Source organism: Spodoptera frugiperda, chromosome 6, assembly GCF_023101765.2.
Source record: "Spodoptera frugiperda isolate SF20-4 chromosome 6, AGI-APGP_CSIRO_Sfru_2.0, whole genome shotgun sequence".
In the NCBI taxonomy this organism is placed as follows: domain Eukaryota; kingdom Metazoa; phylum Arthropoda; class Insecta; order Lepidoptera; family Noctuidae; genus Spodoptera; species Spodoptera frugiperda.
In genome coordinates, this window is record NC_064217.1 from 5857513 (window position 1) to 5873765 (window position 16253).

General features: G+C 35.2%; 1 protein-coding gene across 1 annotated transcript in view; it reads right to left on the minus strand.

The window, feature by feature from the left end:
- LOC118267494 (semaphorin-2A) overlaps positions 1–16253 on the minus strand; it is a 317052-nt gene that overhangs the window by 164842 nt on the left and 135957 nt on the right. The window contains exon 2 of the mRNA XM_035581522.2: positions 13910–13945. The gene's annotated coding sequence lies outside the window, so the exon portion shown is untranslated. The remainder of the gene's footprint in view (positions 1–13909; positions 13946–16253) is intronic.

Consider the following 16253-nt stretch of genomic DNA (forward strand, 5'->3'; position numbering starts at 1 on the left):
GCCACAAAGCAGGCCGTGGCAACTTTACCTAACCTGTGTCAACATTACCGAAGCGATTATTTATCAATAAATTAAAGAAAAAGCAATTGCTGACATTACAACAGTAATCCCAACTATATTATACATACAAGATCAAAATTTCACTCACCTGTGACAAATAGTTAAGGCTCTGTGAGCACAATTTAGGAACTACTAACTTTTAGCTCATTTTCACGCATACATTGTGACGGCCATTACTGGCATAATAGCAGTCTCACGTCTACGCAAAATATAGTAAATATTTCCTTTTAATGTCTAAAAAATACTTCTATTACAAAACAGAATTCTGGTGGGTAGATTTTTAGATAAATGAGTTTATACCGAATACCTATAGTATGGTAAAGTTGCCAAGGGCCCGGTAAAGTTGCCATAGTTTACCGGTACACTACCTTTCACCGATAAAAAGACTTCGAATAGGCTAACAAAAAAAATATTCAATCGCAATATTCATGACTCCTCGATTGTATTCGTGATTTGAATGCAAATTGAAGGAATCTCATTTGAACTGAAAATTATATCGAAGTTGTTTCGCAAACACCGGAGCTCGAGGTTATTTAATTAAATGTGTGAACGCTGATTACAGGAAGCAGTTTACATAGAATTAGTCGGTTTTAATGAGTATTTCGATATTCTAATGACGAATCTAAAGTGTCGCGGCAACAGACGGGAGGTCCCGAATGTACGGCTTCGCTCCTGAATTAGCTATCGGGCCGGGCGACGACAAAGAGCTGAGGGCTTATCTGGCGGATTTAGATGAACTGAACCCTTGGCGACTATACAAAATAATAGCCGGCTCGATAGCGTCATTGTTTGAGCATGAAATTAAAATTGAACGGGGTTCACACGTGCGCACGGCTGAGATAAGGGGTTGTACGTTTGTAGCGGCCTGCAATCGATTCGCGACTACCAATGTTTGCCCTGTACCGCCTGTACGTTGATTTACTTAAGGGGTTTGCTCTTTTCTTTATTTGATCTAACAACTACTCTTATGCTTTTGTTCGGTATATTATTGAAGTATTGTTTGTTTAGTTCAGATTCACCAATGAGTAGGTAAACTGAGGGCTACTTGCGCCGAGTTCATTCTCTTTTGTAAGTATGTACTTTGTGCTTCAATTGGTTCGATTTAAACAAATATTTTTCTTAGGATTATAAAAATGTAATATTAATTAAGGGTAAACTGTAATTCTTTTCATGCGTTACCACTTAATTTTTTACAACAACAACTGAGAGTTTTAATTGAGACTTTAATGATGTTATTCAGTAGTCTTAGACAATGTTTAAAGCCTGCCTATATAATATGACACAACATGAAATTTGTGCAAACCACGGTTTTTAATAGCAACCTTTTTAAACACATCTCACCTCCACTCGAAAGCCTAAAATTAAACACATTCAGCATTCCCACTTAACACTGACTACAAGGTCAACCACGAAATTAACATTTCATAACCGGCCATAAATTCAGTAACCCTACTCTCAATAGCAGTCATAACAATCACTATCCACCAACACCAACATGCAACTGTGTGCATATCAAATCAATTTACAAACAAAGCGCCGTGTTGTCTGCTATATAACGTGTCTATCCTAAAATTAGATCTATTAGGGGAATTTGGCCGTCTAGCTAAACGCATTACGATACATATATATCGATTATTTACCTATTAACTGTATGTATTCGATGGTGGTGCAATTTAATTTATCGATAGGTAGTGTATTGTGTGCTTTGCAACAGTCCGGTTACCTCACTAGCCGTTTCTGCTGAGTTTCTGCCGCTATTTGTGTTCCCCCTCAGTTATGAGATAGTGCTGATGTTTTAATTAATTGAAATCGGTGTCAATAATGGGTTTTGGATTTTGTGCGGTGCAGTTGAAATTCGTGTGGTTAAGTAAAGCGTGCATTTATACATGAGTAACGTTTAATAGATATTTGATCACAGTTTAAAAGGGCACTTCGGTCATAAATGTTGTTCGCGAGATTACATTATGGAATCAATCAAAGAAGAATTTTAATTTATTTTTTCCGTCAAAAGAGACTATTGCGGACGATACTCGTATGAGTCGTTTTAGTGAAAATTGGACTAACCATTTAGAACACCCAGACAATTCGAAAGCATTCAGAAACAGACGTAGAAATACAGATGTGGAATTTGAAAAAGCACTGTCACGAGTGAGCACAGTCTGATTGCTAACCCATCACTTTCTGCACCGGTATCTGAAATCCATTTTGCTTCGCTTCCTCTTATTTGAATCAGACGAAAATTTGATGACGTAGAATCCCTATATTTTTTTATGCAAACTAGTTCTTTAATACTTGACGTCGGATTGGAGGCTCAGCGTGCGGTTAAACGTCCAACGCAGCAAGGGGTGCGTCGTAATGAAGCCGCTTACATCCCCAGTTAATAATTTTTATTTTCCTTAGAGGTAGCTAATCCATTTCCATTTACACGTGTTCGAGTATTTAATAATTAAAGCAATTCAAATGAAAATGCACCTCATTTTGCTGAAGATACGGTTGCAAATTGAATGGAAGAGGGTTTAAGGAAAAAAATAAAATTAAAAGGGTAAAACCGAACACAAATCATGAACTGTTTATGCAAATCCTTGCTCGAAGCAACAGGATTACACCGAAGCATCTGTGTCTACACTCGCTAATGAGATTAGTGACACCAAGTAGAGTCTGAACTGCGCTACTTAACGGTGAAGGTTAAACTGATAGAAATTATTTAATGTTTAATGAGCGTTGAGCGCATACATTTTAAAGGGGATTTGGGATACGGCTTTAAGGTAAATGAAATTATTATTTTGGCAAAAATATCTAGCTTTTGTTTATGCTTGGAATATTTGAGACAAAAGCAGTACAATATCGTAGTTCTATTCTTTGTTTATTCAGTATTAAAATAAGTATGTTTGCAACATATTTAGGGTTATTTTGAAATAGTTTGTATTCTATGTTTGTATTTATGTTTTTCTTTCATTTCAACGATGACTGTACCATTCAACTTTTCACAAACAGAACCGAAATCGATCAAACTTTACAAAAATAATCTAATATTAGTTCTACGTATTGCTACTATTTTCGTTACAGACAGAACATTGTATTGGAAATGCATCAATTTAATGAAAGTGAACTGCCTCAGAGGGGTAATAGTTACAAAGCACGAAATACTTCTTTGAGTTACCCCTTGATAATCATCGATACACATGTACGAGCCACCTGCACATTTCAAACGAGGTTTTGCATGTGTGAGTAGCTTGTCTATTGTATTTTTTAATGAGGGGATCGATTTCAAATTAAATATTTAGTAATTGATTTGCTTGGGTGTTGTGATTCTACAGCAAAATTGACAACCATTGGATGAAAAACGCTTGTTTACAAGAAAAATGTTCGGTATTACAATATTTTAAATTAGTAGATACGTGTCGCCAGCTGTATTGGCTTTCACCAATCTTCCAAACTAATTTAAATCACACTTTATTTATCTACAACCTTTCATGCTTACAAAAATATAGACAAACAAAGATGTAAACATTCATAAACTGTACTAAGCAATATTTATTACTGGTGTTACACAAATCACATCCAATTATCTCGTCAGTCTAGGCTGCATATTGATTCTTAGTAGTAAACACGATCGGACGGTGTAAATATAGCATCTGTACGTCTATAGGTACAAACTGCCTTATCTCTATTCAGTCCACACCAGTCGTCTTGACTGTGTGTGTAGCCAAAACACAGCACTGTTTATGTCTATGGGCTCGCATGTAAACAGCCCATAACCATAGACACCGCAGCATTATGAAAACTAGCCCATTCCTGGGATTTTATTAAAACAAATAAATTATATGAGGGGAACCAAAGATGATAATGTACGATATGTAAATTGAATGGACCGACGAAATACTATGTCCTTAAGAAACTAGAAGATTTTTATCATTACACTTTATTAGTTCTTGGTACATTTTCTTATTTTTTGGTAAAATTGACTACGTTCCAATATGAGTATTTATGTGTTATTAAGGTATAAGTTGACATTACTTGTTAGTTTTATATTCAAAGGGAGTTTACTTTATTGAGGTAGGTGCGTGTACTTGATAGTTTATGTAAATTACTTGTTTCTATAGAAAATATATAAAGCTTGTTTTTGCTATGACGTGTATTTCAATGGCGTGTACTTGTGTATATGAAGTTATTGTAATAAATGATTTATTACCAAGTTGAGATAAATAAAAATTGCATGCAATTGTTAACTTTGCATTATTAAGGTTGGATATAAATTTGATTTTCAGGCGAACGTTGTAAAACATTAGTTGTATTCTAAAAACCTTTTTTCGCTGAGCTAGTTACGCTAATAGATCCAGATCAGTAAAGCCAGATTAAAAAAAACAGTGTACAAAAAATAAGTGTATAAAATTAGGTTTGGTTTTCAACCCAAAAGTCAAAATTATTTATTTCAAATAGACCGCGAAGGCACTTTTGAACATCAAAGCAAATATTACAATATAAAAAAATGTCTGTCAGCCAGTCCTCTACTACACCCTACCTCCTACTACTAAACCTTGATCACTGTTGCAGTAAAAGACAGAATACATAGAATCCAATGTCTAGTGCATCGATAAAAATACCGTAGAACATACCTATCGACATACAATACTACCTAACAACGAAAACAACCACGAAAAAGCAATGAAAATTCTACCAATAACATCCCAGACCTATCGTAGTACGCGGATGAACAATGCAATAAAATAGTAACAGTTGATACAGTAGTACGTGGAACGCAGTCATTAGTCACACGCTATTTAGCAGTTAACGCTAGCTCACGCAGTTTTATCAATGCGACATTTATATTGTGTTAATCGTGTTTGGATATTGAACCCCGTTTTAAGGGTAGGAATGTTGCCAGCTTGTAGAGGTTGGTTGAAATTGGTAGAATTTTGTGATACAATTTTTCTTGTGGTTAGTTAATATGGGGCAATTTTAAATAAAAAAACAAATATATTCTGTAATGATAAGGATTTTTTTAATCAGTTTTAGAAGTATAGAAAGAGTTACTTTTTTTAATAATTAAAATTTTAATAATTAAAATTCATTTCTTAAACCTGATTTCCTATACTAAAACTTACCACTGTTATTGTTACTTATATTACAAAGAATAAGTTAAATTTTTTGATCACTCGAGGTGTTATTGAATTTGTATAAGAACATAAAAGAAAGTATTTATAAAAATTATACATTTAACGTTAAGGTATTTTTTTTAATTGAATTCGTAGTTTCTTTTAATTATTACTCGTACTTTAATCTGGCAACACTGTTTCAACCGGCACTATTGTGGATAAACGGATGGATAGCGTGGCGCTGATAGCTAGTGTTGCAATAATTTATCGAAAACTTTTTACTGTTTGGGGTAAAATTCTTCAGACTGCACCGAGTCGAGGAAACTTTCATTTGTTTGATTTGAGTTTCGAAACTCGTTACAAATAGGCAATTTCGATTGTTTTCGATTAATTTTATTGCAAGATATTTTCTTAGAAAAGTTTGTTGAATGTGAACATATAATATTTTAGATAAAACGAAACTAGCAAAGGTTTGTAAAAAACTGCATTTATGGTAGGCATAGAAAAAAAAGAAAAAAAGCTACTGCAGTACTCTCAACATAACTGGAACTATCTATCACTATCCATTACGATCGAACATTTTCCGAGTAAGGCAAGTGACACACATAAATCTGGAGGTTTTCACCGCACAACTCCGGGTCGCGTTAAGTACACACAATATGAGCGACCGAGCCATATTTAATCGTTATCAAGCGAACGCGCAGACCTCGTATTCATCGCCCGATGATTTACTCACGGCTTATCCTACCTCAGTAACTGACTTATGGAGTATGAGCGCAGCCAATGAGCTCGGTGTATTTACAACTTTTATTCAATAGTCCAGCTAGTTACAGCAATAGTAATTTTAATTCTATAGACCTATTTCCCGCTGAAGTGGTTATCAGAGAACTGAACAAAACATGTCAGAAAAATAGAAGCAAAACCAGGTGGATCAAATGTGTTTGTAAATGTATCTGAACACGTTCATCGTGGGATCGTCGAAGTCAGATCACAATAACCCGTAGTCAAAACAGCTGACTGTCACCTACATACACCGCCTCTGAGTGTGACGTCACCACGTCACGATCTCCCTCGACTAAATCGCTCGGCTGGACCGCAGCATTATCTTTGATAAGTCGACTGTCAAAATTTAATCTACATACCTACAATGTGAAGCCACGAATGTGCACCGAACCATACGAATACGAAATGATTTTGCGCATAGGATTTGTTTTATTTTCAGAGACAGGGGTGCGCTCAGCCGCGGCGTCGATAATGGAACCTACCCATTGTTGGTATTCTGAAAAGCGCCAACTGCCGTATGGACATCAAGCGATTAGAGCTCTTATTGTCTTTGTGGAAACGTGTGAACGTTTTACTCTAAAGTTTATTCGTGAAAAAAGTTTCTATAGTTTCATACATACCCATTTTTAGTTACAACGAAGATAACATTTACGCTCCAATTTCGACGAAGGTTAACCAATCATCAGAGTGGTACGTATCATTCCAGTTAACCTAAAACACTTTTCAAAATTAATGTGTTGTTGCTACAGCATCAGGAACCGGGGCGCAAAATAATTCCACTGATGCAAATCCACTTCAGAAATCAAGTAAGCCTGCTTTAAATCAACCAGTGCAGTACGGTAGTCGACACCCCACGCATCGCGCGCCAACTATGCAAAAAGCTGCTCCCAGCATTGATTCCGATGATGTCCGCGGTCGCAGACAGGGTCATTATCATTATCGTTGTGCGCGGAATCCATTAATCACGTTGGTATTCCTGAACCGTGCTTCATCACCCTCCTCCCACTTGCAACACCCCGTAGTACCCCAAGTACCTGGACGCACTCGTGCATTCACCCTTCTCTTATCAGTTTTGATGTAGACGACAGGACGGAACTCTAGATACAAGAGGAAATGACGTTGATTTTTTCCAGATTTTTGTTGCTATTGCCCCAGTATTTCCTGGGGGTGAACATTTTTTTCTGTTATCTGATCTTTGTCATGACGTTTATGGAGTGTTTATATCATTTTTATTTCTGCTGATTTAATTTACTAAGGACCAAATTGAATTTTATGGCCATGAATAGAATTTCAATTAGTATCTACCTTTTCTATAATTTCATTTAAAATAACTTTTATTGCTTGCCCAATAGTAATAAATTTAGCATTTCAATTAATAGAAAAGTTATATAGTTTTACGCAAGTATCTTGCAGACATCAAACTGCATAAATTTTATTAGAACTTGTTGTGAAGATTATTAATTTCGGAGGGATGTAGTCCCCGAGGCATCGTGCTCGTGTCTGTGAAGCTCCCAGGGCCCGGAGTACCCCCCTGTACTATTTGCTATCTGTCTATTCCACTAATGCGTTGTAACAGGGCATTGATATTCCGCATACAATGCCGTTCATTCGATTCACGATGAGCCAGTTATTAAATCAGATGGATAAACAGACACCTGTGTTCCTAGATGGATTTGCATACACACACATGAGCGTCATCGCGTCATTTGCATAATTACAATGGGACATGAAAACGTATTCGTGATTTGTCACAAAAATGCATCAACAATGATTACTGTCGTACTATGACGATGTATCCCGATGTTTTTCCATTTGCCTATTAATTTTCTGATGGGACGCGTGGGGTGGAACCGCCAATTACTTAGTACCTTAATTTGTGGTATTATAAATTCCTTTTCTACTATTTATGTTCTTTGTTTCTGATTATTGTAATTGGAATTTATTTTATGAATCACGCCTTCAAACTTATTAAATATGTATCGATCTTAAACATTATAATGGTCACTAAATTAAACTTTTATTTATTCATTAGTTTCATTTTGTAATAAAAGTATGAATATGTATAACAAAACCTGGATAATGACTGGTGCATGATCTGAACATCTGATCAGTTTGCAGACGATGTGTGTATGCTATGTTGAAAATGAGTTTGCAGTGCTTATTCATAATTGAGTACGTATGGTATTCACAAAGAGAATCGAGCCTAAGGATTGAGTGCAACTGAATCGAGTAAGCTAATAGCTGTAGTGTTGTAGATAAGTACAATGCGTATATCAATAGTGCACTATAATTTCTTAGTAGGTAGGTATAGGTTTATATTAGAATTAATTTAAATATAAAGTGATTCTTGGACTAAGATAAAATACCTACTAATAAAAGTGGAAAAATAGATAAAACCATAACTAAACGCTTAATTTGAGAACGAGTAGACCGAGGTGGGTTTAACCAGTTAGGTAATTTTTCTAGTTATGGCTTGGAATTGAGTCTATTGTCTAAAAGATTCTAGATGTTTTAGAAAAGTCGCAGATTAGATTTGAGAAACTCCGGGACCAAAACTGTTGAATTGACTATCTATTAACAAAGTTTGAATTGGCTACGACAGTTACATATTATACAATTATTAGACTTATTTTTAATCTTATCGCGTACAATTACTTATAAATACGAACTTTATTTCCTAGATATTTTCTTCCACATGGGTAATACAATAAAATAATTTACTTGTACCAAAGAATTTCATCACCAAAATACATTCATACTATCTCTACTGACTCACACACTAAAGATAATACTATGACAATCCGAAACCACTTGTCCGACAATCACATTAATATCTTCAAAGAGGTTGTATACTACATGTGCAACAATAATACAGCCGTATATTAGCCGGTAATAGCCAGAGACGTCGTAATTGAGTCGAACCAATCTGATATCGCCATTACATTATAGTGATTTACACGTTTATAATACTATTGGCTGTTCGACGTTGATTAGTTCCGCTATCGCTGACAATGTGGTCACCATATTATTGTAATACACAAGGGATTTAGGGTCGGTAACTTTAACATAAGGTTTTTAAGCCTTTAACTCCCATCAGGAAACTGTTGAAGGCAAATCCTCTATTAACTTAGGTCACCGGTGAGCTTCGTGGCAGTTAACGTGTTAAACGTGTGTATACAACTTCACTGTCTTTCTTTTTTTGGTGTGAGGAAAATCATCCAATCACTTCTTCCACCTTGGGCGAGGCAAGAGGGAGTGTCAGACTCTTACTGACTAAAAACCACTCGTTCCTACTCCTGCTTTTTGAGCTGGAGCCCTGATAACCCAACAGGCAGACAACTTGACTGTTTTGTGGTTTTTATAAAGTTTCAAGTACGATTAGGTACTTAAAGTCTACGGCTGAAGATCTTCGTGTGATTGATTTATAAGCGTTTCCAAAATTTTTAAGAAAAAAAATGTAATTTAACAAAAAATACTATTGAACTGCACAGCAAGAACAGATGACAATTAATATTAAGAGATAAAAAAATATAATCTATTTATGGAAATAGATTTTCATCGACTAAACTCAAATTTAATTTTTATAAGTATAAAGTCTAATATTATATGAAGGCATTTTCGGATAAACATAACTTCAGCTCGTAACTAAATTTTAATACGACTAAGGCTTTATCTATATAATATTATCCACACAAATTTGGTCCCTTATGAATAGGTACTCTATTACTTTGTTAACAAATAAATACTAAATGTAGTTATAACGTTAAATGAATTTTGAACTTAGTCTAGAACACTTAACACAATTATGGCACAAACTTTAATTAATTCAGGCAGACGAATTAGCCGCGTTATGTTTATTTATCAAGTTCATTTTGGTGTTAATTTATGTATTTTATCTTAGAGTAAACTGTTACTATGTGAAATGTATCATGCCGATGCCGATTTTTCCAACACCAGAAAAACTATATCGCAGGAATAATTTTATACTGAAAACTGACAAATGTCATTTTAATTCTACACCTAAAAGTTATCTGTTGATTGGAAAATCGGACGTTAGCCAAAAAACAAAATAACTGAAAAATTAACACCAATTATTTATTAACACTTTAACTACCACGAAGGTCACCGGTGACCTACGTTAGTGGAGGATTTGCCTTCAACAATTTTCCGATGACAGTTAAAGGATTAAGCGTTGGTGGACCAAATAAAGTCTACATAACTTTTTTAATGATTCGTTGATTCTAATACGAGTACCTACATAGTTTTTTTTCGGGGCACCGTAACTTCAGTTTGTTAGTTAATTTTCTTAGAAATATGTTACAATAGTATTTGTGTCAAACATTGTTGGTATGTTCTAGTTATGCTATGCTTAGACTTATGCTCTACAAACATTTTCTAACTAATAAAAAATTATGCATACTAAAGTAAGTATACATGGCAATATAAATTATAGTTCCAATTACACAAAATAGTCGTTCTACATAACATCACGACAATCTATTCGACGAAAATGTAACGAACTACACATATTAAAGTTTAATTACTGCATTCAATTGGAATTTTAAAATAATTTCATTCATAAACTGCCCCTCTGGGAGTCTGACTCGGTTTCATTTTAACCCTTTGCTTTACCTACCCGTATGGCGACTTAATTAAAAATTCAGCAGTCGTAGTATGCTTACGTCCAAATTCAATAGTATGTATGACAAACCTCAGGGAATTGTCATAACATGAGAATTAGATAGCGAATGCTTGTTTTAGTTTCTTTATGAATACGTAAATTGGACTGTCTCATTTGTAAGGATTATAATAGCATGAGTGGGTCTAATTGTTGTCGATGCATGGATTAGTGAATTATAAGACGTTATATATATTTCGTACATAAGTAATGCCATGAATTCTACATACAATATTAATAAATTATATTACTTCCACAAAATGCTTAAACCGTTATTATGTATTTCCACTTTAAATCACTAATTGAAAAAATTGTGCGTTAAATCAAAAGCACTTCTCTTAACAATAACAGCTATCTTTTGGACAACACTTACCGAAAACGCAAGTCTTGGATTGGATTCTGGAATAGGATAAAATCGTAATTACATTATTTCGAGAAAAAATCTCATTTTCAGCCAAAGATTGGAAATGGAACACGAAAACGGAGATAGGCACGTTGCTATTGCCTTTAACAAGCACGAAAATTGGGGAACTGTGGGCAAATGTTACGTTGCCACGTATGTATACTGTACTAATAGTAATTTACCTACACATTTACAAATGCTCTACTTCATAGGGCATTGATCTAATTGATGAAGGAAAGACACACAAAGAGAAATCATTAGCCGCATTTCCCCAAATACAAATAGGTAATTTCAATACCACAAATAAAGGTAGAGTTTACCTTTTATATTTTAGTGGTAATTATTGTTTATTCTAAGGCTATAGATACACGTTCGTCTGAAAGGGCGGCTGATACCATCTTTAGTTGGGGTGTATTATGTCGATCGGTCGGCGAGGGGAATCGATACCGGCATGAATATTTGAACGCATTCTATACTGGCCATACTTTTGTCGCGCCGGACCATCGGCTAATTGAAATAGTTTTGTTTATCAACGACCCCTCGTAATGATCGTGATTGAAATATTTTTAGAATACGCTGCCGTGACTTCGAATGCATGGACAATTATTTTTACATTCTTTATGTTATAATTGAACGGTGTCCATTGTATGTTTTGGCCCCTTCAGAATACAAATCAAAATTATGTGTACATAGGGATAGCTAGAAATATAATGGAACCCTAACGAAAGAAACTTGTATTTGTAAATAATAATAATAATTACTTAAATATTGAAACGGTAATAACATAAACCTGTCGCAACCGTATAAATAAATACATATAGTGTATTTCTAAAATATTAAGCATAATAATTACCCGAGAAATTAAACAAATATGGATTCTAATGCAGTAAGAACATTACTCAACTGCAACAGAAACCAATTACACCCTGTATTTGACGTCGGAGTAATATTTTAGCGTACTTTTTTAATATTTTTTACTCATATTTTCCACACAAACAAAAGAAGACACTCGCGTCGTTTACGCACGCGGCAGTAAATTACGTAACAATTCGAATGGAAAATGAAATGCCTGCTTCCGAACCATTAAGCAATTTGAATTTAACACTCGTCCCTTCATTTTCCTATTACCGCAGAAATTGCGCGATTTACTCAACGCAAGCCCTTAGAAGTGGTGTAACAACTGAATGCGAAACCTATTAAGACTTACAAGTGTTGCTTGCAATATTACTAGAGGAGTTTATTTTTTTTAATTGGTTGGAAACAGATTGTAGTGATAGTTAGAAGCCTGTTTTTTAAATTATGAAAAAATAATAATTTCCGTTTGCTAAACAACATATTATTAGATTCACATATATATAATAGTAATTTTCTTTTGGAATTTTAGTAATAGAATAATTTTGACCTAGATTTCACCATTTATAAAACCAATCACATAGCAACGCCCCAAAAACATTTAAAAAATAAATCATTAATAATCTTATAAACATTTTTCTACGTCTTTAGCAAACAAATTGAGACGAACCTACTTATTTATCCTTATTCTCAGTCAAATCATTTTACTTCCGAAATCGTTTGGCAAATCGCGCGATTCAAAGAGAAATGAAGTGATCGATGTGGGATAAATCAACAGTGAACAAATTAAATACGTGTGGAGTGCAATAGAGTTGTGGATGGGAGCCAATCCGATGCTTTTTTATCAGAACTTCTTCGAGGAAATGAAAAAAAAATGTAAAAAAGAAATGAACGATATAATACGCGGAACCGTTCCCGCTTGAATACGCTCAACGCAGATGTTATATTTCACTCTTTGATTTTATTTCCAACATCCAGAGGGTGAGATTTGCATTTATTCGTTGACACATTTCTTAATTCCATTACCATTTCATTTCTTAATTAATACACAGTGAAATTTTGCTATTTGTAGGAATTGATGTCAATGTGATTTAGGTATATTAGTGTTCTAGAATATTCTAATTTATTTAAATTAATAATTAAGTAGTTTTCAACTTTACTAGAGCTCTTTAAATGTTATTGAATTTAGATGAAGTAGTTTACCGAGTAGTTTAGAAAACAGTTTATGGTGCTACTTGAACTAGGTGCAGTTTAAGTAGCAGTGATAAAATGGCGCCAACTGGAGGCACTTATTGGAGTCTCGCGGCGGAGTCTAGTCGGATTAGTATTCTGCGTCCCGACTAGAAGGGGTGGTGAGATCAACTTGCGTTTTTTAATCAAACACATCGCTATCCGTCAATGGGACGCGCCACTGACTAAAACAAAGCGATAAATTAAGGCAGGAAACGGGAGGCGAACGCTCGCCGCTCGTATTGAAAGATTTACTTCCTCTGTTTAATTGCAATAACGGCTAGGCACGTTGGTATCGTATTTTTCTTTTTACACTCCGCCTCTTATTGCCTTCGGGCCGTTAAATAAATTTATGACGCCCGACAAAGTTCAGCCCACCTCGGCAGCCTCACCGGCCTGAAATTAGGTGGAAATGTGAAACAGAAATAAAAAGCTCGGTCTCAGGTGCGTTGTTCACGGCGGCCGGCTAGTGGGATTAGCTCTTGACTCGCGGTTAAATGGCTCGCCCGCTCATAAAAGTTTCTTAACGCTCATAGTTTTGGGCTACCTTTCTGTTGACTAAAATTTCCCTCTAAAAAGTTCGCTGGCCACTAGTTACGTTTGGTATTACGTGAGCCTATCTGCTTTGGGATTTTATTATTGTGCACGAGTTAGGCGGCCGGACACACAACTTTGTTATTTACGCTGTAAGTGCGCACTGTGTAGCAAACTTTACGACAATACTAAAATTTCGTACGAAAAAAGTTACATCCAGAAATTCAATTACAACGTATTTAAATAAACAAAAACTGAAATTGGGAAACTCACATTAGCGCCCGACTCCTTTAAAACCTCCGATGTAATCTGAAACAAGGAACAAACACGCCTAAATAACAATAAAATTGTAATAAAAACTTTGTGCACGCAACCGAAATTGTGGAAAATTGACCAAATTATTATTTACGGTTGGAAATTAAAACGAGGCATTATAGAAGATTACTTTCCCCCTCTTTACAACAACTCGTGTCTGTACAGCAACGAACGTGACTAACGTGTTGTCTTCCAATATTTGAAAACCCTCAATTAGTGGAATTCCTTTGTGTACTAGCATGTGGGACTTTCAACCTTAACTCCTTCAGTAGTAAATTAATATTCCATTAAAATTTGCTTCACTACTTTATAAAATGTTTAAGTGTTATACCTGCATAACCATCAAACTTCAAGTATGTAAAAGTTAAAGGAAAATTCAGAAGTTATGAACGTTATTTTCATAGATCAGGTGTTTCCTGTTCAAAGAGCCACATCAAAAGATAATCTCTAACCGCTAGCACTAAGTACATACGTTTGGTTTGTGGTTGCTCTCCGCGTTTACTGTAAAACTTCTCGGGCAACATTATCGAGCCCATATCAATATAAACAGGTATAAAAGACCAACTTCACTGTTCGTTCTCCAGCCTAATAGTACTCGTGAAAAATAATCACACAATAAACAAAATGCGATCAATACATTGTACACAGAGAAACCTCAGAAACTGTTACGGTAATTGAACCTCGACGTAAATTTAAATTATTTCTTATAACGTTTAGTGCCAAACGAATAAATTCACAAAGAAGGTTCAGGTATGAGAACGAAGTGTATTTTTCCCATAATCATCTAGCCAGTTATGAAAATTTTAAACGAAACGTTCCGCGAACACGTATAAAGTGGTCTGGCAAAGGAATTTTAAATAGCTCTAAAGCGGGGTAAAGCGGTCGCTTAACAACTAATAAAAATAATGTATTCAGCCTAACAATGTTAGAGTAGAAAATACCCCAAGTTATCATAAATGACGATGGATGGGGTAACACGTCCCGTACGAAGAGTATCGCAGTCAGTTTTCCCTAGGTGACTCGCATCCATGAGCTTGCATCGCATCGGTAGGTAGATATAGTCGGGGGGAGATGACGAGTCGAGGGAAAACCTGGTGAATTCTAGAGGTTATTAAATTTGTTCCAACACTGAGAGACTCGTATCAAACAAGAAGAATTAGACTGAATTTCCTTTATACAAGAGTTATTTTTACACAACAATTACCCGCATCAGTTGTTTTTCTAAATTATTTGCGTATTACAAAAAATGTGTCATATTTAAAGATTTTTTTAAGGTAAAATTGCGACCAACGTCTAGATATTTGTTAATTCATAGCATGTGAACTACGAAACCGATTAGAATATAAACTAAAATAATAGAACAATATTATTAAGTACGATATTACTAAAAGCATTGTTGTATAGATTGAGGCCGAAAATAACACGAAATAAATAAATATAGGTCTCACGAAAAATGAGGCCAAAACTCCTTTTTTTTTCTTTTCCAGCCTGTCACATTCCTAACGTAACACGTCAAAAAAATACCAACACGTACGAACCTTTGGCCGTCGAATTTCGTACAAAATTACCTAATTCGTCGCCGGGTAGGGTTGAAATTAACATTTTGTTGTGGCATTTTATTCTCATGTAGAAAGTTGGAGCGTTCGGACGTCCGGAACTTTTGCTAATGTCGGAATAATGTTGGCGGGTACAGTCGGCCCTTGGTAATGGAACGGCAAAGTTTTTATTTATATTGTATTGTACTTTGGTTTATGTAGTACACCGGGTAGGTATAGTTGCAGCTCTATTAAAGTTTCCCTCGGGACTCATCAGCGTTGGAGGAATTAATGTGCACAGAGTTCGTTTGGAAATGGATTGACCCTTTCGAACGTACAATAGTGAAAAGGGATACACCGAAAGTACTTATAGATGTAACTACCTGTCATTTGTTGTAGTGTTCAAATCGACCTAAGTACTCTGAAATATAAAATCCGATAACCAACCCACGTGCGTCTCACAAAACCAATAACAAAATACGGATAAAACGACAAAAACAGTAACAAACTTCCGAACATTTCTCTGTAAAAATAGAACAAAATAACATAATAAAAGCTATTTACTACTATGTTATGTGATTTCACAAACTGGTTTTATCTGAAGAGATGGCAGATATGAGAATATACCAAGAATCCTGAACACTCGTTAACTGAGTTGTCCCGTGTCGGCGGCGTGTCGTGGACGTGGCCAAACAAAATGTAATTTTCCCCCGAAGCGCCCTCTTACGTGACCCGAGGAAGATATAACGGTTTTATTAAATTATTTC